The sequence below is a fragment of the Pteronotus mesoamericanus genome, unplaced genomic scaffold (assembly GCF_021234165.1).
Source record: "Pteronotus mesoamericanus isolate MK-2021 breed Mesoamerican mustached bat unplaced genomic scaffold, CSHL_Meso_final contig_41, whole genome shotgun sequence".
Taxonomy (NCBI): Eukaryota; Metazoa; Chordata; class Mammalia; order Chiroptera; family Mormoopidae; genus Pteronotus; species Pteronotus mesoamericanus.
In genome coordinates, this window is record NW_026555152.1 from 918,383 (window position 1) to 941,513 (window position 23,131).

Genomic DNA, 23,131 nt, shown 5'->3' on the forward strand with positions numbered 1-23,131 from the left:
GTACATTACAGTCCCAGGACCCACTTTATAACTGGAAGTTATAAAAGTTTGTACATTTTAACCCCCTTTGCCCATTTTTCTCCACACACCCACCACCCAGGCAACCGTTGATCTGTTCTCTGCATCAGACACCAGCCCACAGCTCCTCCTAAGGCTGAGTACTAGTTGTGTGAACCTTGCCCCATATATCTGTACACAAGTCCCGAGGATCCTCATCTCTAACAACTAGATTCTAGTAACCCCAGCTCTTTCTTTTGGTTCCCTGAGCCAGCTTTTTTTAAAGGATATTATTTTATTTTTAGAGTGAGGGGAAAGAAGAAAGAAAGGGAAAGGAACATAAATGTGCCATTACCTCTCACACCTCCCCAGTTGAGGACCTGGCCCCCAACTCAGGCATGTGCTCTGACCGGAAATTGAATGCATGGCAACCTCTTGGTCCGCAGGCCAGTGCTCAATCCACTGAACCACACCAGCCAGGGCTTCAGCATGCTTTTTTACTCTTTCAACTCTCCACTATTTTTAAAGCCAGCTCTCTGTGTTAAATCCTCTTTGTGTAATATGATATGGTTTCTGTGTTTCTGATGGACCCACTGGACACAGAGACTTGACATAGATGCCTTCTTTATTTCCCCTTTTTTCAATATGATTCAGAGAGGTTGTTTTAGCATCTGGCCCTGAGTGTTAGGCCTTTGTAACAAGTCTGCTGCACCAGTCTACAGATATAGAACAAAGACCCATAAAGAGTAATGTATGAGCATTAGAAAACATGTATGATATATTCTTTGGAGAATTCAGGCATTTTGAGAGTTATGTCCTAAGGGTTGGGAGTGGGGGACAATGTAAAGCTCACTTTTGCCAGTAAGTAAATTAATACTTGTCCCTAGCATTTTAAAGAAGAGAAAAATCAACATTGTCTCTTTCAAATTTTTACCCTTGTCTGCCTCCCTTTACTCTCAAACCATAGCTATTGCTTTCGTTATCATGCTGGCATTTCCATTATGGGCCCCTTCCATTTTATTGGATCATTGAAGTTGCTTTCTTGAGCTTATTGGTCTCAGCCCTCCACATGGTTCTCAGATGAGCAGCTTCCCCAAGCTTTGGCTCTGGAAGGGAAGAAGAGGGATATTCTTTTCCTTTCCAGTCCAAGTCAAATCTTTAGATGGAATGCTTCAGTTTTTGTCCTCATTCTTTACCATCTCTGGTAAGGAATGAATTTTTAGAAATTGAGTTCCATTAACAAAGTATTCCACTCTGAGACAACTTGCAATTTTTTGAAACCATTCTTTCAAGTTAATAGTCTAATCAGAAAAGGGAGGCAGGAAAGTGTTACTGTCCATTAAAGGCCAGATGTATAATTTTTAACCTCACAAGAATCCTATGAATAAGGTACCATTATGTGCGTTTCAATAATGGAAGAAACTGAGGCCTGGAGAAGTAATTACCCAGTTCACTTAATTAATAAGTGATAGCACCGAAATTCAAATGTAGAACATATGAACATATTCCAAAGTCTCTTTTCTTTTTTCTTTTATTCTGTTTTACTTTGGTTGGTGAGAAAAGCTGGAAGCCAGAAGATAGGAACTAGGTATGGTGTCTGCAAATTGTACCATTCCTTTAGGGCAGTAATATAAACTCCTGGGGAGATTCAATGAGAAATAAGATAGGACTTGGGGTAATTCAGCATTGAGCCATTATTTATTCAAGTATACTTTCTATTCCTTTATCTCTTGTCTCTTCTTCTGGGATTCTCATTAGCATCTGATGTTATGCTTTGTGATGACCCATAGGTCTCCAAGGCTCTGTTCATTTTCTTCATTCTTTCTTCTCTCTGTTCTTTGGACTAGATACTGTATTTTTCTGTATATAATGTGCTCCCAATGTTTTACTGCCAATTCCCATGTACAGTTTGCATTATGTATGGGAATTAGTGCTACCTAAGTTAATGTGTATCCATATTTTTCCCTCAAAATTTGTGCAAAAAAGTGTGCATTATACATGGCAAAATATGGTAATTTCAGATGACGTATATTCAAGCTCTCTGATTATTTTCTTCTACCATTTCAATTTGTCATTGAGCCCTTCTAGTGAATTTTTCATTTCAAACTGCAAAACTTCTATTTGGTTCTGTTTTTAAATTTATGTTTATTTATTGTTATTCTTTATTTGGTAAATATCGTTTTTATATTTCCTTTAATTATTTAAGCATAGTTTCCTTTAGTTCTTTGAACAAACTCGTAGTAGCAGATTTAAAACCTTTTTCTATTCTCAGAATCTTCCTGCTGCTGCATTCAGACCTCACTGCTCCAGCCTCTAGGGCATGTCCCAGTCTACCAGCCTTTGAGCAGCAATAGAGAAAAAACATTTCATATTTTCTTATCTGATTTTTTTGAGGTGAGCAAAACTTTTAGTTTGAACCATGAGGGAAATCATGCACATCCAGGTGGGCCAGTGTGGTAACAAATCAGTACCAAGTTCTGGGAGGTGATTAGCGAAGAACATGGCATCAGCCCCACTGGCACCTACCACAGGGACAGTGGCCTGCAGCTGGATCACATCTCTGTGTAATACAATGAAGCCACAGGCAGAAAATATGTTCCTCATGCTATCTTGGTGGGCTGGGACCTGGTACCTTGGACTCTGTTTACTCAGGTCCTTTCGGCCAGATCTTCAGACCAGACAACTTTGTTTTTGGTCAGTTTGGGGAAGAAAACAACTGGGCCAAGGGCCACTATACAGAGGGGGCCAAGCTGGTTGACTTAGTTATGAACATGGTGCATAAGGAGGCTGAAAGCTGTGGCTGCCTGCAGAGCTTCCAGCTGACCCACTCTGGTTGGGGGCACAGGCTCTGGAGTGGTCCTTTGCTCATCAGCAAGACCTGTGAAGAGTATCCTGACTGTGTCATGAACACCTTCAGTGTGGTATCTTCACCCAAAGTGTCAGAAGTCATGACTGAGTCCTACAATGCCACCAATCTCTGTCCATCAGTTGGTAGAGAATACCGATGAGACCAACTGCATTGATAATGGGGCCCTTTATGATCTACATTTGCTTCCACACCCTCAAGCTGACCATGCCAACCTATGGGGACCTTAATCACCTGGTCTCAGCCACCATGAGTGGTCTCACCACCTGCCTCTGCTTCCCTGACTAGCTCAGTACTGACCTCTACAAGCTGGCAGTCAACACGGTCCCCTTCCCATGCCTCCACTTCTTCATGCCTGACTTCGCCCCTCTAACCAGCTGTGGCACCAAGCAGTATTGGGTTTTCCCTGTACCTGAACTCACCCAGAAGGTATTTGATACCAAGGACATGATGGCTGCCTATGACCTTTGCCATGGCTGGTACCTTTCCATGGCTTCTGTCTTCCATGGGCAGATGTCCATGAAGGAGGTGGGTGAGCAGATGCTCAACATGCAAAACAAGAATAGCAGCTCCTTTGTGCAGTGGATCCCCAACAATGTCAAGACAGCTGTCTGCAACATCCCACCCCATGGCCTGAAGCTGGCATTCACCTTCACTGGCAACAGCACGACTATCCAGGAACTATTTAAGCGCATCCCAGAGCAGTTCACAGCCATGTTCCACCAGAAAGTCTTACTGCACTGGTACATGGTCAAAGGCATGGACGAAATGGAGTTCACAGAGGCTGAGAGCAACATGAATGATCTCATCTCCAAGTACCAGCAGTACCAGGATGCCACAGTAGATGAGGAGGAGGATTTCAGTGAGGAGGCTTAAGCCCATATCCATCAGTCAGGCTTCTCAGTTCTCTTAAACTTCTTCAAGTGCTTCTTTACTCTCCTTCAGAATTTACATCTCCTTCCTCTTTTTTTTTCTTTTAGGGGTGTTGTAGAGCAGTGCCTAGCACATAATAGGCCACTCAATAAATATTCATTATTTGCTGAATGTCTTCTCTCTCTTTCCACTCTAGGAAATCTATATTTCTGCTATTTGGGGATAATCTAGTATTTCTTCCTGGTGCCCATTCCTCCTATTTGTCCAGTTAATATTCCCCTCTCTGTTTTTAAGATAATTCTCCAAAAAGCTGGGTCTCATCCAGGTCCCATTTAGGACTGTATGCTGGAAACACCATCCTAAGCCAATGTGGTAGCCAAGTAGAAAGGGAATGATTCCAACTCTAGCAGGTAAAAGTCTCCACAAGGAACGGGTGGGGTTTCCCACTCCAGAACAGCTTTGGAGAATGGATTTGAGGTGTTCTATTTTCCGAGTATTTTTCCCTGATCTACCCCCAGCTTTGGGGAAGATATGAACAGTATTACCTCAATTTTCAGTTTCTTAAGCTCTTTGCTGAGTTATTTCCTTTGCAGGGGTCAGCTGCACTCTGTCAAGTGAGATCCTTTCCTCTTCCATTTTACCTCTCATATTGAATCACTTTCTTTCTCTGGATAGAGAAGGAGGTAAAGGGTGAAGGGTGACCACCTTTGGTCGCTAAGCCTCCAGAAGGTCCCTCCGCATCTCAATCTTTCCTTACCTGAAAAAGAACAGCAGTCCGATATGTGTATGAAAAATTACTTACTGCCACCCAAGTGTTGGAGTCATTCCCTGGAGGAGAGGGGACAGTACACCCTCTGTCTTTTGGCCACATCTCATTTCTTTTGCTATTGCCTTCCCCTGCCCCACGACTCTTGATTTTGGCCTATGCTACACTTCAAATTTCTGTTTTGTCTTGAACTTGATTTTTTTCATATTTAAAAAATGACATTGCTTCTAAAGCCAAAAATAAATGGGAATTGGGCGGCGGGGGGTGGGGGGAGAAGCCCTCTTTTAGTAACTTTAACACCTGGACTTTGCTGGGGAAAACTTCTCTTGACAATTTTCTTCCTATCTGTGTATTACTATCCTTTGTATTTTGCATGTCTTATACATTTCTGTGAAAAACTGAATGTTTTAAGTAATATAATGTAACAACTTTGAAAATCAGCTTGGCGATCAAATAATAACTGGATAGAGATCACATTCAATGCTTTGATCCATATCTCAATACACCTTTGCTGTGAGACTCTTCCTGTGTGTGTGGACATGTCCTTGGCACTCCAGCAGGCAGGTCCCAACTCCACCTTAGCCTTCCCTTACTGCTCACACAAAGCCTCAAATTCTGCTGGAGGCTGGAGGTGAGGGCCTTTTCATACCATTCCTGGGAATGTGCACAGACCAACACATACACATGGTTTTCTAGATTCCTGGCCATATGTCCAAGTTTTTCAATGCTTCATATGTATATGTGAGTCTCCAATATTTCCTTTTAAGTTTCTTAGTCAGCCCTTGTTACCCCCAACAGGTATTTTCCCTTGGGCAGCTGCAATGTAAACAAGTGCTGCTACCTGTTTTTTGATAAACACCTGGGGATAAGGCTGTTTGCACAGAGCTAGCTTAGATTCAGATTAAAAATACAATACCTGACAATACATCTTTGAAAGGAGCTGCCATATGGGTCAAGAGGTGACAGTTCTCTGGAGATGAGGCTTTGGAGAGCTCCAAACCTATTCTGGGTCGTCAGGTGGCTGCTGAACAGATAGTTTTTACAGCCACTGTAGTTGCAAAGCTGCTGGTTTTCAAGGCTACTACCAGGCTTGGGAGAGGATGGTGGTATATGACAAGTTGAAAAACATACAGCATGTTACTCCTATGAAAATCCAGTCATTTATCTGGAATACAATTGTGCTCCTGAGATTTTTGCAATTCTTTAGTTATTTTCCAGAGTTCTAAAAAAAAGTTGATTTTGACCATTTTTGTTGGTATTCTCACTGTTATTTTGGAAGATTATACTCTTGAAAGTTCTTATGTTAGCATCCCAGAAGTCAGAGCCAGTAATCTAGTATCATAGAAACAGAGAAATGCACTGAGAAGCTGGACTGAATTTGTGCTTCAAGGATCCTGTGATTATTTTCTTTAAGTTATGTTATTTAGGAATGCTTCTTGAAAAAGCAGTCATCTCAACTGCACCCTGACTTATCAAGGAAAGGAGGTAGAGAGTTACAGGAAGAAACATATGCACCTAAGCCCCAGAGACGTATCAGTGCTGGGAACTAAATGAGTGAATCCCAGGGGAAGGTGACACTTATGAGCAGCGTTGTCAAGTGATCAGTGTCCCCGCTACGTAGATATTCTTCTAGTGCTAAAAAATGAGGAGGTTTGGGATTTCATTTGATTAAAAGAGCCAATTAAAAGAACAAAGTTATGTCTTTGGAAACACTCTTACAACCAATTTAAATAATTCGGGCTAAAATCATCAGTGCTACTGCCCTATACTGCCTAACTGTCACAAACACACTGTCCGTGTGTGCATCACGGGAATCATGAGGATTGACCTGGACTTCAGTTCTTCACTGACTCTGCTAGTAGAATTAGACTTTGATTTTATGTTGATCTTATATTTTATAATTACAATCGTAAAGCTCTTTGATTTAACCGGATTCAAGGAAGGATATATTATAACAAAGCAGAAAAAAATAAAGAAAAGTAAACATTGAAAACCTACAGGGTTCTTTAATTAATACATATATTATAATGCCTACCATTTTCAGACCCTGTGGTAGATATGAGGACTAGTAAGATGGATGAGATAAGGGGAAACAAGGGTAGAAATAATTATTCATGCCTGAATTACTTCCCAAAGGGAAATATTCAATCTTTGAAGCACTAGCACAACCAGAAATAAAATAGTACTTGAGCAAAAGCATGAATTGGAATTTTTAAAATTATTATTGTTGATTAAACTGCTCTGTACTTATTTTAACAGCAGATTATAATCCTATGTCTCATTTTTATTGGAGATGCCATAGTACTCTAAATATCTGATGACCTTTGAAAAAATATTGCTGCTTTTATATCAACTTTAACCCAGAGAGTTCAACTGAGTAAAGACATTATACACTAGTATATGTTAGTTATATGACACATTCTTGCAAGTATGCTGATGGCAAAGTAGCAGACTAAAGTTTTATTTAAAAGAAGAGAAGCATTACTACTTATGGCCAGCTCATTAACTTTGTTTCCCACCAAGTCTTGGAGCCACAATAAATATCACCCAGTACTTTTTCAGTTCCCTCTGAGCTTCCTGATGAAGGCACAACATCCAGTTGATATCTTCTCCACCACTGGCCTCAGGTACTCAAATTGCTTCCCATGCTCTCTGCATTTTCTCAGAGCTGATATCTTCTCCCAGTCAGCAGAGGTGTCTATATCTCATTCAAGAGTTCCTGCTCTGGTTGGTGTAGCTCAGTGGATTGAGTGCGAGCTTGAAAACTGAAAGGCTGACGGTTGGTTTCCCAGTCAGGGCACATGCCTAGGTTGCGGGCCAGGTCCCCAGTTGGAGGTGTGCAAGAGGCAGCCACACACTGATGTTTCTCTCCCTTTCTTTCTCCCTCCCTTCCACTCTCTCTAAAAATAAATAAATAAAATCTTTAAAAGAAAAGAGTCCCTGGTGTTAACAAAATCCACTTAGAAGATTCCCTCTTAATGTGACCAATGAGTACAAGTTTTTATACAGTTAATAGTTGTAAAACTGCAGAAAGGAGAGCGATTCCTCCTCTGCAGGCTGCTTTTACTCTAAGAAATCAGAGGAAAACTTCCACAAGTTTTTATCACCACATATTCCAATACCTGCTCTTATGGGCATATCAGCCCCACCCTCCCTCCTGTTACTATGAATGAACTGTCTCTGTCCCCAGCCATGGCTCTTACTTGAGCCCACGATCCAATCTCCTCTTCCTTACTCAATGACATCACTTCAGATATTCTCCCTTCTCTCTCTTGCCTTCCTTTTCTACTTGGTTTTTCTCGTCAATATACAAAGTGCAATTATTTCATCCTTCTTAAAAAGTAGAACTCTCTCTGACTCCCATTTCCCACTAGACTGCTTATTTCTCTGATCCTCTTTGAAGTACAGCAAGTTTAAAAATCATCTGAACTCACTGTCCAGTTCCTCTTCTCCCATTTCCTCTTGAATGCATTTCAATCAGGTTAAATCTCAGACCTCATTGTACTTGACTTCCCAGCCAATTACTGTGTCCTCTGTGAACATGCTTCCTGAGTTTCTCAAGATTTTCCTATTATTATTATGGCTGCTGTGTCTCAGTGTCCTTTACCTCCTCCTGCACATCTCCCCAACCTCTTAACGTTGGAATGTGCAAGAGTTTGTTCCTCATATCTCTTTTTTTCCCCTCTAGCTACATTCAGTGTCAAGATAATTTCCATCTAGTCTCTTGGGTCTAAATACTATTATATGTTGAAGACTCCCAATTCTTATTTCCAGCCCAGACCTCTTCCTGAACTTCATATTCATGTATCTGGCTAATTATTTGTCATCTCCATTTTGATATCTAATAAATATCTCAACCTTGTCATGTTCAGAGTTTATCTTTTTCCCCCCACAACAATTTTTGCTCCTTCACAGCCTTTGCAATCTCAAGGATGTTAACTCCATCCTGCTAATTGTTCAGGCCTTCACATCTCCCTTTGGATCCTCATTTCCTCCTATCTTCCATCCTGTTTATCAGCAAATCTTGTTGGCTCAGCATTCAGACTAGCCCAAATCCTTCTTGTTTCTTGTGAGCTCCATAGCCAATGCTCTGGTCAACACCACCATTTTTTTCACCTGGATTATCACAGTGGCCTTCTAACTGACCTGTCTGCTTCACTTCTTAGCTCTTCCTACAATTTATTCTTAACACAGAATGCAGAGTCATCCTGTTAGATCCTCAGTCAGATCATGTCACTGCCCTGCTCAAAACCAGAGTGTCTTTCCATCTTATGCAAAGTAAAAGCTTAAATTCTTTCAGCAGCCTATCAAGCCCTAAGAATTTGATATCCCTTCCTCTCTGACCTCATCTCCTACTACTTTCCCTTTTACTCTACAGTTGTGTTGATCTCTCTGTGGTTTTTCCAAAACAACAGGCATTTTCCATCTCAGGGTCTTAGCATCTGCTGTTATTCCCACCCACAATGCTCATCCCTCAGGTATCCATATACCTGGCTCCCTCACCCCACTGAGACCTTCGCTGAGATGGCATCTTTCAGGAAGGGCTTCCTTGCCACCCTATTTAAAATTGCAAAACATCTCCCAAAAGAGCCTAAGCACACTCATTCTTCTTATACTGTTTTAATTTTTTCCTGAGGCACTTCTTAACAATTGGCCCTTGGTATTTTTTAATGTTACTTACTTCCCAAGCACCTAGAACTGTGCCAGGCACATAATGAATGTTAATAAATATTTGTTGAATTAATGTCAACAGATCACCTTGTAAAAGAATTACTATGTCTCCTCCCAAAAAGGGCATTGGGAGAGTGGGAAGCCAGAGGTCAGGGGACCACCTTCAGAAGAAAAAATAATCTCCCATGTGAGTCAATCAGAGTTCCCTTCTTTGGCCTAAAGGACTAAAATCAAGCATGACCTTAGGAATAGTAATTACCACTTACATGACAGGACAAACTATGAGTGGAAATTACTGAATCAGTAAACAGTCACTATATGATCCCCACATCTGTAGATGCTAGAGCAATCAGATACAGAATACTGAATAGTTGCTGTGACTTATACCAACATCTAAAGGACACAATTACAATAAAGAGTACCAGGAATTAATAGAGAAACTTGAACATGAAGCAAAACTTCTGAAAATAAGATATATAATTGATGTCAAAACAGAATGGATGAGTTAAACAGCAGATTAGATATAGCCAAAGAGAAGATATATCTAAAGAATTTAACCAACCCTTGCTGAAGAAAGTAACAAGAAAAATATGAAAGACAGGTTAAGAGACAGGGATGGTTAAATGAAAAGATTTAATGTATGTATGATTGATGCCGCAGAGGGAGAAAAGGGAGAAAATTGAGGAGTGGAACTACTTTAAATGATAGTGCCTGCAAATTTTGCACATAAAGAACATGAGTCCAGAAGGACCCAGAAAGCACAGTGTATCTTAAGCAAGATACTGAAAATAAGTCCTGCCTGGAAATATTGCAGAGAAATTGGAAAATAGCAAAGAAGAAAGACCCAACTTTTCTACAGCAGAAATGGAACTTAAAATGCAACAATTCACAGTTACAAAGTATGGAGAAAAATTCAGTCAGCCTGGAATGCAGCATTCCACAAAACTGTAATGCAGGAACAAAAGCAAAATAAAATATTTATAAATTTACATAATGGAAGAGTCTATTATAATGAAGAGACTTATTTCAAAACAACTTCTAAGTTTCTGACTTCAAAAAAAAAACCCAAAAAGAAACAAAACAAAAAGGATTCTAGGACAGCTGGAGGATGCAAGACAGAATGGTAGACAATAAAATGGTAAATATTTAAGTAAATCCTAACAAGTATTATCTGTATAAAATTACTATAAAGGTGGTTAAAAGCTACTAAGCATTGGCTCAGAATTCCAATGTCTCCCCACACTCTGGAACCACCGCTAGAACCGCCACCCCTATATCCTCCACCAGACCTCAGTCTCACTATGCCCAGAATTTCAAGGGGATTTCACTGCAGTTTTCTGAGGCTCTTTATTCATTCAGTTCCCATCTTCCAGTGGCCCTCCTCACAGATCCCAGATGACTCCGACCTTTGTGTCTTCTGCCTCACCACAAACTGGTTTCTGTTTGGGCCCCACTTGTCTGTGCTATAGTTTGGAAGGAACCCCGGACAGAAACCAGCATCACTGTTGAGCTTACCTTGTGTTGCCTGTTGTCTGTTGCCTGAAAATGGTCCCTTCACAGATTTTGTACAGGTTTAGAGTTGATTTTAGCATGTTACTTGTTACTCCCTCATGGCCAGTACTAAATCCCTAACCACTCATTTTTTTAGCCTCTAACCTTCTTTTATGCTTATAAATTATAGCATATAAGACTATCAATTTTCTTCAAAGCACTGTTTTTATTGCATTACCTATAAGTTTTAGGTAATGCTTTCAATGTAATTCAATTCTGATTTTCTTTCTCCCTAATTCATCGTGGTTTCTTTTTTGATATATCACTTAAAATTGTAATTTTTAAATAAAAGACATGCATGCAAATATTCACAGCCATTTTATTCTTTAAAGCCAAAAACAGGGAACAAATCAAATGATAATAGACAGAAAGGGCAAACCAATTGTGTATTAATGCAATGGAATTCTACTTGGCAGTGAACATCACAAAGTTCTAATATGTGTGACGATGAGATAAAACTCAACAACATTGAGCTTTGGAAAAGATACCAGACATAAAAGAGAATGAATAGTGTGATGCCATTTAATAGAAATGTCTTTAAAAGTCAAAGCTAATATATGGTATTAGAAATCAGAATAGTGCCTGACTTGGGTTTGGGGTGGGGGTTGGAGGTGGCAGGAATTACTGGGGGAGCAGCATTTTGGTAGGCATAAAACTCACTGAAAACTTTTAAATGAGAGAAATATAGCTTTAATGTTTCTTTCATGCAATATAATTTCCAGTCCCTCAATCCTAGGCATTCCCAGTGTTTCCTTCCCTGCTCCTGGGCTCTTTCATGACACCCTGATTCTGGTGCAGCTCTAAAGAACCAGAAAAAGGTACACCCTGACCATGGGCCATTGGCCGCCAGACACCATTACCACTAATTGCAGTACTCCTGCAACTTCTGTGCCACTCCAGGATGTCTGCTCCCACCATCCTAGACATGTCAGGAAGCCTTCCCCCCACAGTAGAGGCATCTTTCTAGAGAAGTTACTGAGAGGCAGAGTCCAGAGCCCCTGTATGTCTCTCTCTCTTCTCCTCAGCTCAGGGAGCCTCTACTGGGCTTGGGTTGGGGGTGGTGAGGTTCATTCACCCCTATTTCTCCAAAGTGTGCTTGCTCCTACAAGCATGAATCCACTCCTTTTCAGCATAGGCTTTTGGAAGTACATCCAAGAAAAAACATATCTGTCAGGCAGTTCTAGTTCTCCACTCCACCCTACCCCTTGAACTAAGCCCTAGCTCAGAGTCAACTCCTTGGAAAGTAAGGGGACAAAGAGAAAATAAAGAGAAAACTCTACGTAGTAATGCCAAGAAACTACCTCACTCCAATTACTGTTCTATTCACTTTCTGCTTGTGGAAAACTCAGGCTCCATTTGAAGTTCCAGTTACAGAGCACTCAGATATTCTTTTTTCTGGAATAGGTTTTTCAGAGTGCTCATGATCGCCTCCCTTTAAAAACAGTCCCATGAGGCTCCTTTAGAAGGTCTTGCTCATCTTAAGTGTTTTCTTGACTCAGGGGGGACCAGTGATATAACAGGATTCATGTTGCTGAATGTTTACTGCCATAGGCACTGGAATCCTAGCTGTTGGAAGCAGGACTTTAATCTTAGATAATCTGCTTGGCAGTGTACCATCAGTCTCCATTCTGTCTGTCTCCTGTCCCCTTGATCTGAAGCATATGTAAAGTACTTCCTGGCCAGAAAAGGCCTAAGCGCTGGCCAAGGCATTTCTGTTTCATTCTGAAAATGGGTAAGAGTTTCTGCTCAGCTATTGGCTAGGATGGGTAAAGGGCAGGTGAAGTTGTTAAAAGCACCAAGAAAAAATATCCTTTGGCAATAGCTGATAAAATTGTCTGCAAAATGTACTGAAATTTTTAAAAAGTATGTAATTGTGAGCCAAGAATGTAATAGTTTTAGAATTACTTTTTTCCTTGAATATCCTAGGGGCTGTCTCCGACCTTTCTTCTGTCTTGTGATTCAAATCACTGCTAAAGAAAAAAAAAATCCATGCAAATGAGGACTAAAAAGACACAGCAGCCTTTTAATCCCATTTAAAGTAACAAATGCTCAGCGTATAAGAGCTTTGTTCAAATACAAGGTCAAAGTGAAAGGACTGAATTGTCTCTTAAGAGCAATCAACTAGAAATAAAACATTCACTCAGTTTCTTCTTTTGTTGACTTCTTGGTTTAATGTTGGTTACTCAGTTTCCCATGAGGCTGGTGAGCCTCAAGGCCATCTGTTTTTTTACTTATCCATGGATACGCCACACAAGCCTTCTGGGAAAAAGCTCCTGATGGCCCTCTGATGTGCTCCACTCCCTCTGTCTCCAGTCCTCACCTGTGGGTCACTGAGGTAACCCATCAGCCCAGCACTGTCTCACATTGCTGAGTTTCACAGCCTGTACTCCAAATACAAGGGTAGAAAAGATTGCTCTACACTGAAATTGTCTTCTCTACCTTTCTTGAGAGGTAGAGCTTTGACCCAAAAACGAGGCAAGTGAGATGTTTTAGATCTTTTGCCACATTGAAAGATCTCAGAATACCAAAAATATAAACTACTCTTTCCAAGACTTCCTTTTCTAAAATGCTGACAAGCAACTAAAATTAATTAATGACTTTGCCTGGCCATCCTTTGGCAGTGAGTTAGCATCAATATACTTATGGGAGATCAATATAAAAAAATGCAGTTGTGTGCTTAATTAACAGCTAAAAACACTAATTTATTAATCTAAGTTGTCTTTGGAGGTGATTTCTTATTTTATAAGCTGATTTCTAAATTAAATGTTACATAGGAAATAGTGTTTTTGATCTGGTAATGATTTTTAATTTTTTATTATTTTATTTTTATTGAATTTATTGGTGTGATATTTGTTCACAAAACCAGACTTCAAGTGTACAATTCAACAAAACATCATTTGCACACTGCATTGTGCACCCATCACCCCAAGCAAAGTCTCTTTGTGTCCACGTTGGCCCCATTTATCCCCCCTTTGCCCACCTCCACCTAATTCCCACCCTTCTTTCCACTGGCCATCACCATACTGTTGTTTGTGTGTATATACATATAGTTTTGTTTTGTTTTGTTTTGCCTAATCCCTTCACTTTCTTTCATCTATCCTCTCAAACCTCTGACAGCTGTCAGTCTGTTTCATATATTCATGCCTCTGATATGACTTTGTAATTTACATAATGTTCATATATTTCATTCAGTAATTCAATTAGAATAAATGGGGTGAGTGATTTTCTGTCAGAATAATGTTATATACCACCTTACATTTTCCACATACTTTATTTTAAGTTGACAAATGGTCTATCCACTAAGATTCAACAGGTGACAATTGTGGCCCTAGTATATGCTTTGAACCAGTAACCAATATATGGTGCTGTTTTTTACATGGAACAATACATGGCTCTTGGATCCAAATGGGACTGGCCACTCTGTTATACCTCATAGGCACACTCAGGATTTCTGCATTCTATCCCTGCAACCAAGGGAGGACTGTTTCTACCAGGGAAAGCAACAATGAGCCCCATGAATTGGAATGGGCCTGTCTCTTGGCTATTTGGCCTGCTCATGCTCTTGAACCAGTAGACAGAGGGGAGGTTGCTTTACTGGCTATGGTGAATGATCTCAATTGCCAGTGGGAAATCGGGTTTCTGGTAACTGGCACCACTGTAACAGAGAAATCATCTGATATCCAAGAGGTTCTCTGTGTCTTAGGGAGGCTGACTCCTCCAGGTTGTCTGGGAAGCACTGGGGGGTAGTTTGGAGGGTGGAGGAAAGGGAGAGCCAGGGTCCTCATCATCACCCCCCCACTTCTGTTTTTAGTGGTGGCAGCATTTCTCACAGCAGCTCTGTTGCTTTACAACTCCAGTTCTCACGGACTGGCCTGCCATGAGTCCAGCTTCTGCTGGTGTCCCTGACCTTGGACTTTGGTCTCTCCACGGTCTTTCTTGGTCTTTTCAACCAAAGAGTGGTAGTGGCTTTCTGCTGTTGCTAGTCCCTGGATGGTATCACTGTCCATTGGTTTGGTGTTTTAGCTCTTTCATTACATATGCACTAAATTCCCTGTATTAAATTCTCTTTGTTTTAGATACCCAAGGAGGTTTCTCTTTTTCCTGGTTTCATCTTGTCATGTACAATGACTCTTTTCTCTCGTTAATCTATATGTAGTCTCTCTAGAAAATACCATCCTCTGTAAGGAATGTGGTTACTACCTAACCACTGAAGAGTCCAGATCCATATTTTCTATTCTTATGTCTCTTCTGAGAGTTGGTGCTCTAGATACACATGCTGCTGAGATGTTGTAACAGGGAGTATTGACTAGTTTATGATTAAGGAACAAATGATCCCAGTGGCTTACAATATTTTTCAAAGGTTTATTTCTTGCTCATACTACATATTCAACTTGGATGAGTTTTGGCTCTATATTGTTTTCCTTCTGGGATCCAGACTTGATGGCAAAACATCTGGCTCTTAAGCTTCATACCTGGAGGATCCATGTGGCCGCCCTGCAGTCATCAGGTGGAGATGGGCTCGACAGGTAGGTGACTAGGCTATTTGGCACATGATAAAGGCACTGAAATGCAACATGTCCAGGCAGAACTCCATCAATCTAACCCCCTACTCTGCTCCTCCACCTGTGTTTCTATCTATATGATGTTACCATCTTCCACAGTTACCTGAAACAGAAAATGAGATTTTATCCCAGTCTTACTCCTTCCTCAGTAACTTTACCCAGTAAATCACCAAGTTCCTTTAAGTCCACCTCCTAAGTATTTTTCAAGCTCAATCCTATTCTCATTATTCAAATTCAGGTTACCATCCTGTCGAAACTGGTGTCCTTGCCCCCAATCTTGTCTGCCTTCAATCAGTTCTCTCTAGAGAAGCCACTGTGGAATCAACAAGGACCCTCTTACTGCTGACTGACTTTGTCTATGGAGCAGTAAGTTACAACTGTATTAGACACAAGTCTTTGTAAAGAAGGAGGGAGTAATCTTGTAGCTGTAAGTACATGAAGGATTGTTAATGCTGTGTTGAAACTGCTCTTCTAGAAGTGGTAAAGGAAGAAGTTATGGGATGTTTACATTCCTGCTGCCTTGAGAGCACAAGTTAGAAGTGCTGTTGGAGGCTGGTCATGCGGGCCACATCCTGACAAGCCAGCATGCCTCCTTGTTATGGTATTTATGGAGCCTCTTCCAATATTACTAATATTTCCAAAGGTTGAATAGTCTATTTATATTATAACATTTGCTATAGAAGATTATATTTTTCTATTCAAGTTGTTAAAAAACAGAATCTGATTTCTCCTATAGTTAATGAAAGTCTATAAATGCTAAATGAATATTTTCTTGAGATAAAGCCTTTTTGACTATTCAGTCTCTCTCTCTCTCTGTATATGAATATCAATGTTAGAGAGATTAAAGCTGGTTTGGGTAGCTCTAAACCAGACAAAATAAGAAGTGTAATTTTCTCCACATAAAAGTAATATTTCTGTGGCTTATGACCATGATCATGTCACTCTCATGCTTAAAAGACTTTAATAACCCTTCCTTGCTCTTAGGATAGAGTCAAAACTTCTTACCTAGTTTAGGCAGCTCTGCATATCCTGTCACTAGTTAGTTCTCCAGCCTTATCTCAACCAATTTGTTTAGGTTCCATAAGAATGCTGCACTTCCTGTCCCCATAGACTGTATATACATGGCTCCCTTGCCTCAAATAACTCTCTCTGCCCCTTCTCTACATGAGTGCTCTTCCCTCCCAAGTTCTGAGTCTGACTCTCTCTGATTCACCCTTCACAGTTCACCTTGGCTGTCTTTTCTCCATGCCAGGTCCCCAACCATGGGAAAGTCCCTTTCCTTCTGTGTGTGAAGAGATCCCCTACTTGATCTGTACTTAATCACACCATGTCTTTGCTTAATTTCTCATATTACCCACTAGACAGGAAAAGCAGGAAGAGTAGAGGTCATGACTATCTTAATAAATGAAAGAAGATAGTAGGTGACATTACAAATTAAGCACATATATGCTAATGATACTAAATTCCTTACGTGACATATCTCATTTAATCTCCATAAAGTTTGTATTCATTAGCAACAGAATCTGATGCTAAGTTAGATACCTAAAGAAAATATTGGGAGGAGGGTGGAAAGGTGCATAGAAATTCACAGAATTAAAGGAAAAGCTCAAAACCAGGTTGTGAGATGAATGGCAATAGGTGTCTTGGGAATCTAGGACAGTATCTTCAAAGTGCAGCCCTCTAGTTGATAGATACCAAACAGTACTCATGCGAAAAGATCTCAAAGCTTCATGAAAGAGAGGGCATATTTCTATGAAGAAAAATTTTTACTGGTTTGTTGAGATGTGATTGCAAATAAAATTATAATGTATTTAAATTGTACAACATGATTACTTTATATAAACATTGTGAAAGGTAATTTAACATATCCATCACCTCACATATTTACTTTTTATTTTTTATGAGACCACTTGTATTCTCTTAGAAAATATCAAATTATACAATGCAATCTTATCAACCATAGTCATTATATGTTAGATTCTCAGATCTTATTCATCTTATAACTTAAAGTTCATAACCTTTCAAAAAGTTTGTAACCAGCCTCTCCCTGTTTTCTTCACCCCACAAACTGTGGCGACCACCATTCTATTCTCCATTTCTGAGAATTAGTTTGGTTTTTATTTTGGGGTTTCAAGTATAAATGTACCATGCAGTATTTGTCTTTCTCTGATTTATTTCAATAGCACAATGCCCTTTGGAGTAATAGAAATTGTTGCAAATAAGAGAATTTCCTTTTTTAAGGCTGAATAGTATTCCATTGTATATATTTAAACCATATTTTCCTTATTAATTTGTTTGTTGAGAGACTCTTACATTGTGTCTATATCTTGGTTATTGTGAATAATGCTGCAATGAACATGGGAGTGCAGAGATCTCTTCAAGATAGCGGTTTTGTTTCTTACATTGCTGTATTTCTCCCTTCAGATCTGTTTATATTTGCTTTACATATATATACATCTCCCCGTGTTAGGGAAATTTTAGTTCATAAATCAATCTACTTGATGGTGTCCCATAGCTCCCTTAAGGAGTTCTATTAACTGTTTTTCCAAGCTCCTCTACTTGTTCTTAGTGGCTCCTAGGATTAGGATTTGAGGGTGCGGCAAAACCCATCAATGTCCCAAAGGGGAGGATTACAATTAGCACGAGCATGCAGGTTGATTAAAAGCTGGGAGAGCATGCAGTTAAACAACCAGGTGTTTCAGCCTGCTTCCTCTGAACTGAGCCCTGTAGGAACAGCTGTGATCAGCATTCATGTTTGTGCTCATTAATAACTGTCTCTTTGTTACAGTCTGGTGGGACTCATGAATGCAAACTTCACTGGATATCAAAACCAAGCATTCTAGGGGTCTGTCCCTCCAGCAGCAGCTGCAAAAGTTGGGCTGCCTGATGTGTGACAAGCTTCTTCCAGAGAGATGCTTTATTGTTGGGGCAAGCCAGAGGGAGAAGGCAGAGCAAGTGCCCACCAAATTTTTGGGATTCAGGAGGATAGCAGCCAGCAGTTAAATGTGTCTAATGAGAAGCGGGGCCTTGGCAGCAGCCTGTACGATATGCAGTCATACTCCAGGGAGTCTTAGAAAGGTGGGCTTTTTGGACCACTTCCTCTACGCTGAGCCCTGGAGGGATCACCACTGTGAATGCTCATGCACTCCTTAAAAACTGCTTCTTTGTACGAGTCCTGAACACCAGCCCCACTGGCTATGAGGGCTAGGCGTTGGGGGAGCCCATCCCTCAGGTAGAGCCTTAACAGCTGGGACACTAGACCTTTTGCTCCTCAGCGAGAAGCTAGGAGTTGGGGCTCTCTCCCAGTTACATGCCACGGTGGCAGGGGTGGAGTTCACAGCAGAGTGTGTCTCAGCCTTTCCTACCCATCTTGATGTGAGTTTTTCCCCTCATTTACTCAAAGTATAGGAGTCACTCAACTCATTCTGAATTTCTCTCAGAGGGAATTGCTCTGTATTAGCTCTATGTTCAGTGTATCTGTGGGAGAATGGAAATTCTCTATGCCACTTTTCCTTTGAAGTTTGCGAAGGAAATTTCATAAAAAGGAAGGAAGGCTAGGCAAAAATATACAAATCCCATGAGATATTATTACTTGTTGATGACAAAATTGATGCTTTGAGAGATTAAAAAATTCATTTAGGTGATAACTGGCAGAGCCAGGACTTAAGCAAGTCTATCTGACTATAAAACCCATGCTTGTAACCAGTATGCTACAATGACCTCTTACTCACCCTTCACCCTCAGTGACTGGTACAGTATTAGCATAAGGGGAGCATTCTAGAAATATTCCTTGGGTGGTTGAATAAAAAGGTAAATACATAAATGGATAAAGAGAATGGCAAGTGGTCAAAAGTGGCTGAAGCATATGCTGTGTGGAGATTTGTGTGGGCACATGAAGGTGAAAGTGTAGGATGGCCCTACTTCTCTCTCCCAATCTTATTTCCCCTAAGTAAGCTTTTCTCTCTGCTTCTTCTCCATAGTCCACAAACTTGCTATGGCATATTTTGACTTGATCTCTGGCCAATAAAGCATCTTCCTTTGCCACTGGCTTGCTTAATCCCTTTACAATTGAAGCCTTCCTAAGTAGTTTCTGTTCTCCTAGATCTTCCTTGTCTGTGAACCCAAAACAAAACTATATCTCTACAGCATTCACTTTATCAATAGCAATGACATGCTACTTGCTCATTGCTTCGTGTCTAATACATATTAAGCAATGCATCTCCTCAATCAGATTAGCATCAGCTATACAAGGCCAGATAAAGGATACTGCTGTTCAGTCCTAAAGAGTGAAAAATAAATTAAAGATGCTTTATGAATAATTATTTCTTGATTAATCATCTAGGTATTCGTTAACAAATCAATAGTCTTTATCTGGAAATGGTGAAGCTGTACTCCAGATAAAGGAGTACAGCTGGTTGTAGATCAATCTAAAGGTTGTAGACTAAGGATCTGGCTCTGCTGCCACTTTTAGTAATCTTATGTCAGATACTTATCTGTACTGTGCTTGAATTCTGCCTGTCTGCTGTGCAACGAGCAGAACAGAAGGGCAAGAAGTCATGCAAAGTGTTGACAATTTTTAAATATATATATGGGGGTGACTTATACACATAAATTTATATATAAAGCTTATATAAATTTATATACATATAAAACTAATAAGGTATACTTACATATATAAGATAACTTGAATATCACAACAAGCCACTGTTGCCTGAGTGTCCTGCCTAATTTTGAAAACAAGGGCCACCTTAACATGGTAATTTCTTCCATCCTAATGTAGAAACCATAAGATGACTTTATGTCTATGATTTGGTTTGTCATGGGCAGAGTCCAAAATCCTATTTCTTTTCAGTGGTTTCTTTACTTTATTTCAAGGGGTTAGTTTTCTTAGTGTAAATAAGGCCTAAGATATTTTTGTGTGTGTCATATTTTTTCTCTGGAGGATTTTTAATTTCTCTCAGTAACACTATACAGATTTTGACATTCCTCTTCCAAATGTGTTACCTGATGTTTTCAGTAAGAACTTAGAGGGAGAGGTACCAAAGATTAACAGTAAGACAATAAATATAGAGCAAAGATCAGGTGTCTCAAGTTTCCTTTCTTAAGAGAAATATCCTGGACCTAACAAAATGAAATAGAAGCCTACAGAAGGAATTAGGGAATATAGCAAAACACACACACACACACACACACACACACACACAACAGAAATATAAAGTTACCCTTACTAACTAAAATCAGCATAGCTCTCCAATAATCTTCCCCCCCTTATAATGTTTTTACAGGACAGTGAGTGGACAGATATTACTGAGCAACTATTTCAAGATAATCATTTTTTTTTTCCTTTATCTAGTCAGTGGTGCTAGGTGAAATTTTTAGCAGTTTTAAGATTAGAATTCTCTAGAGAAGCAGGATGAGTATCTTAGTCCATTTGGTCTATTAACAAAAATACTATAGATTGAGTGGCTAATAAACAACAAGCATTTATTTCGCACAGTTCTGCAGGCTGGGAAGTCCAAGATCAAGATGCCAGCAGGTTCAGTGTCTGTTGAGTTCTGGTGAGGACCTGTTTTCTGGCTCATCTTTTCTCAGTGTCCTTGCATGGCAAGGGAGCCTGGGACTTCTTTCATTAGGGGATTAATCCATTAACAAGGGCTCCACACATATGGCCTAATCACATCTCAAAAATTCCACCTCCAAATACCATCACACTGGAGATTAGGTTTCAACAGACCAATGTAGAGGGACACAAACATTTACTTCATAACAGTGAATGCTTTTCAGATCTGAGATGTGTTCAGGTATAGTTTCAGCTAAAATCGCTAATGTGAAGGATGGTATTGACATTGTACTGGGCAAAACACAACTCAAGGAAATCTCCCCCTAACTATGAAACATCAAACCCCTGTGAAATCTCAAAAGCACCTTTGTACATTAAAAGCCAGAGGTGAAAACCTTCAGAGCACTGGCCCTTCTCTTTTTAAGACTCTAGAGATAGAACTTTGAAGGCTTCTGGACCCTGTGGATTTAACTGTCAATTTGTATGTTTCTGCTCCATTTTCTTTAGTCTCCTTAAAGTAAAGAGCACTGCTGCTACATGAAAAACTACAACTTCAACTCAGTATTCATATTGTTGAAACCATAAGACAAATGCAAGGAGGGTGAAATGCCTTTGAATCCCTTTTCTGTGTAGAAGGTAAAAAAGAAAAAGACAGAGGGATTGCCTCATTAGGCACCTTGAGGATGCAAAAAAGAAGTGGGGAGTGGTCCCCAAAAGTTGCTGATAGTTCCTTTGTTATTAGCTCCACAAGGTAAACAAAACAAAGAGACAGCACACAACACTGGGTGATTTCTGTGGATCACATATTACAGGGATAGGAGGGACAAAGGTAACAAGGAAAACTGAGGGTCTCAAGGCAGAACGTTAACCCTACTTTTAAAGAACACTATAAAACCTACATTACAGAGATCAGAGCCAAAACAATCTTCTAAATGTTATAAATTTTACATCAGCATGCCAATTGAACTTCTGAGGATTAAAATATGTAATGTTCCATGATATACAATTATCAAATAAGTACATCTTCATATAAACATTGCATCTAAAAAGCCATTGTCTATAATTTGTAGCAATGATTGCCAAAAGATATACCCTAGAAATTTCACATAATAAATCCAAGATGTTTAAAAGTGCAACACACAGCTTTCAGAGAGAAAATGAATGCATTTCTCAGAGTCATTTTTGTATTTATTATCATAATTGTCTCCAAGGAATTTTGCTGTTGCTTTAGATTTACAAAACAAAGGGCAAGAACATGCAGAGGATTCCCTGAGTGGATTTCCAGTGTATATTCTCAGGCTGAGAGGAGCCCTGCAGATTCCATTAACTACCATAACAGGAAAGAAAAAGACCCATTAAGCTCCATGTGAGCCATGTTTCTTGGAAGGATTCCTCATCAATGGAGGAAGGGGAGTTTTGTTAGATACTAAATTTGGATAAGTTAATCATCCCCTGAAGCCCAGTTTTCCCAGGTATAAAATGAAAATAATAATAGCTATGCTGTATTTTAAAAGGGACAAATGAGACAATGTAGGTAAAAGTGTTGTCTACCGAGTACTGGATGGGAAAGGACTAGAGGTCAAAAGGTCTGGAGGATTTAGGAGCGACAGAGACACAAGGTGGCAGCCACCACTGGCTCAGACAATTTATGAAAACCAAACATACAGCCTTAAAATAGAATGTGGACCTAAATACCCAGAAGCATCCCCCTTTGTAAGATTTGTAACAAAAATTAACATGAATGGAGTTAATAGTTTTAATGGAGTGGTGAACCCAAGAGTTTATCGGTGCTGGCAAAATGGCAGAATTCATATAGGATCAAAGCTGTCCTGCAGGAGCTTCGGCACCTAATGATATCTAAAGAAAGTATGAAACTCCCTCAGCCACTTGAAGGACAGTGTTATAGCAATTAATCAAAAGAAAAACCACAGGCCCACACCTTCCCTCATTCAATTTAGCAGTCTTTATTTTCGACAGTACTAAATTTTCTAGATACATCTTGTAGACCTCAAAGTACTGGAAAGGGAGCTCCCATTCAAAGGCAATTTATCTTAAGAAACTGTAAATACTAATTTTGTCCATTTGAAATATATAAGTTGTGTTATAAAAAAAAAAGTCTGGAGGATTCAAGATGTTGGTAGAGTAAGTGGATATCACACTCACCTCCTCTCAGGACCAAAATGGAATTACAACTAAAGTGTAGAACTGTTGCGGGAGAACAGACTCAGACACGGTTCAGGGAACGGAGGCTTTATTCATGCGTGCGGGCTCAGAGGAGGCAGTCT

General features: G+C 39.9%; 2 pseudogenes; both read left to right on the forward strand.

Moving 5' to 3' along the window:
• The first annotated feature begins 2,416 nt into the window (after positions 1–2,416).
• On the forward strand, positions 2,417–3,739 carry LOC129073405 (tubulin beta chain-like; annotated as a pseudogene).
• Positions 3,740–15,207: 11,468 nt separating this feature from the next.
• Positions 15,208–22,759, forward strand: LOC129073451 (ubiquitin-conjugating enzyme E2 variant 1-like; annotated as a pseudogene).
• The last annotated feature ends 372 nt before the right edge of the window (positions 22,760–23,131 follow it).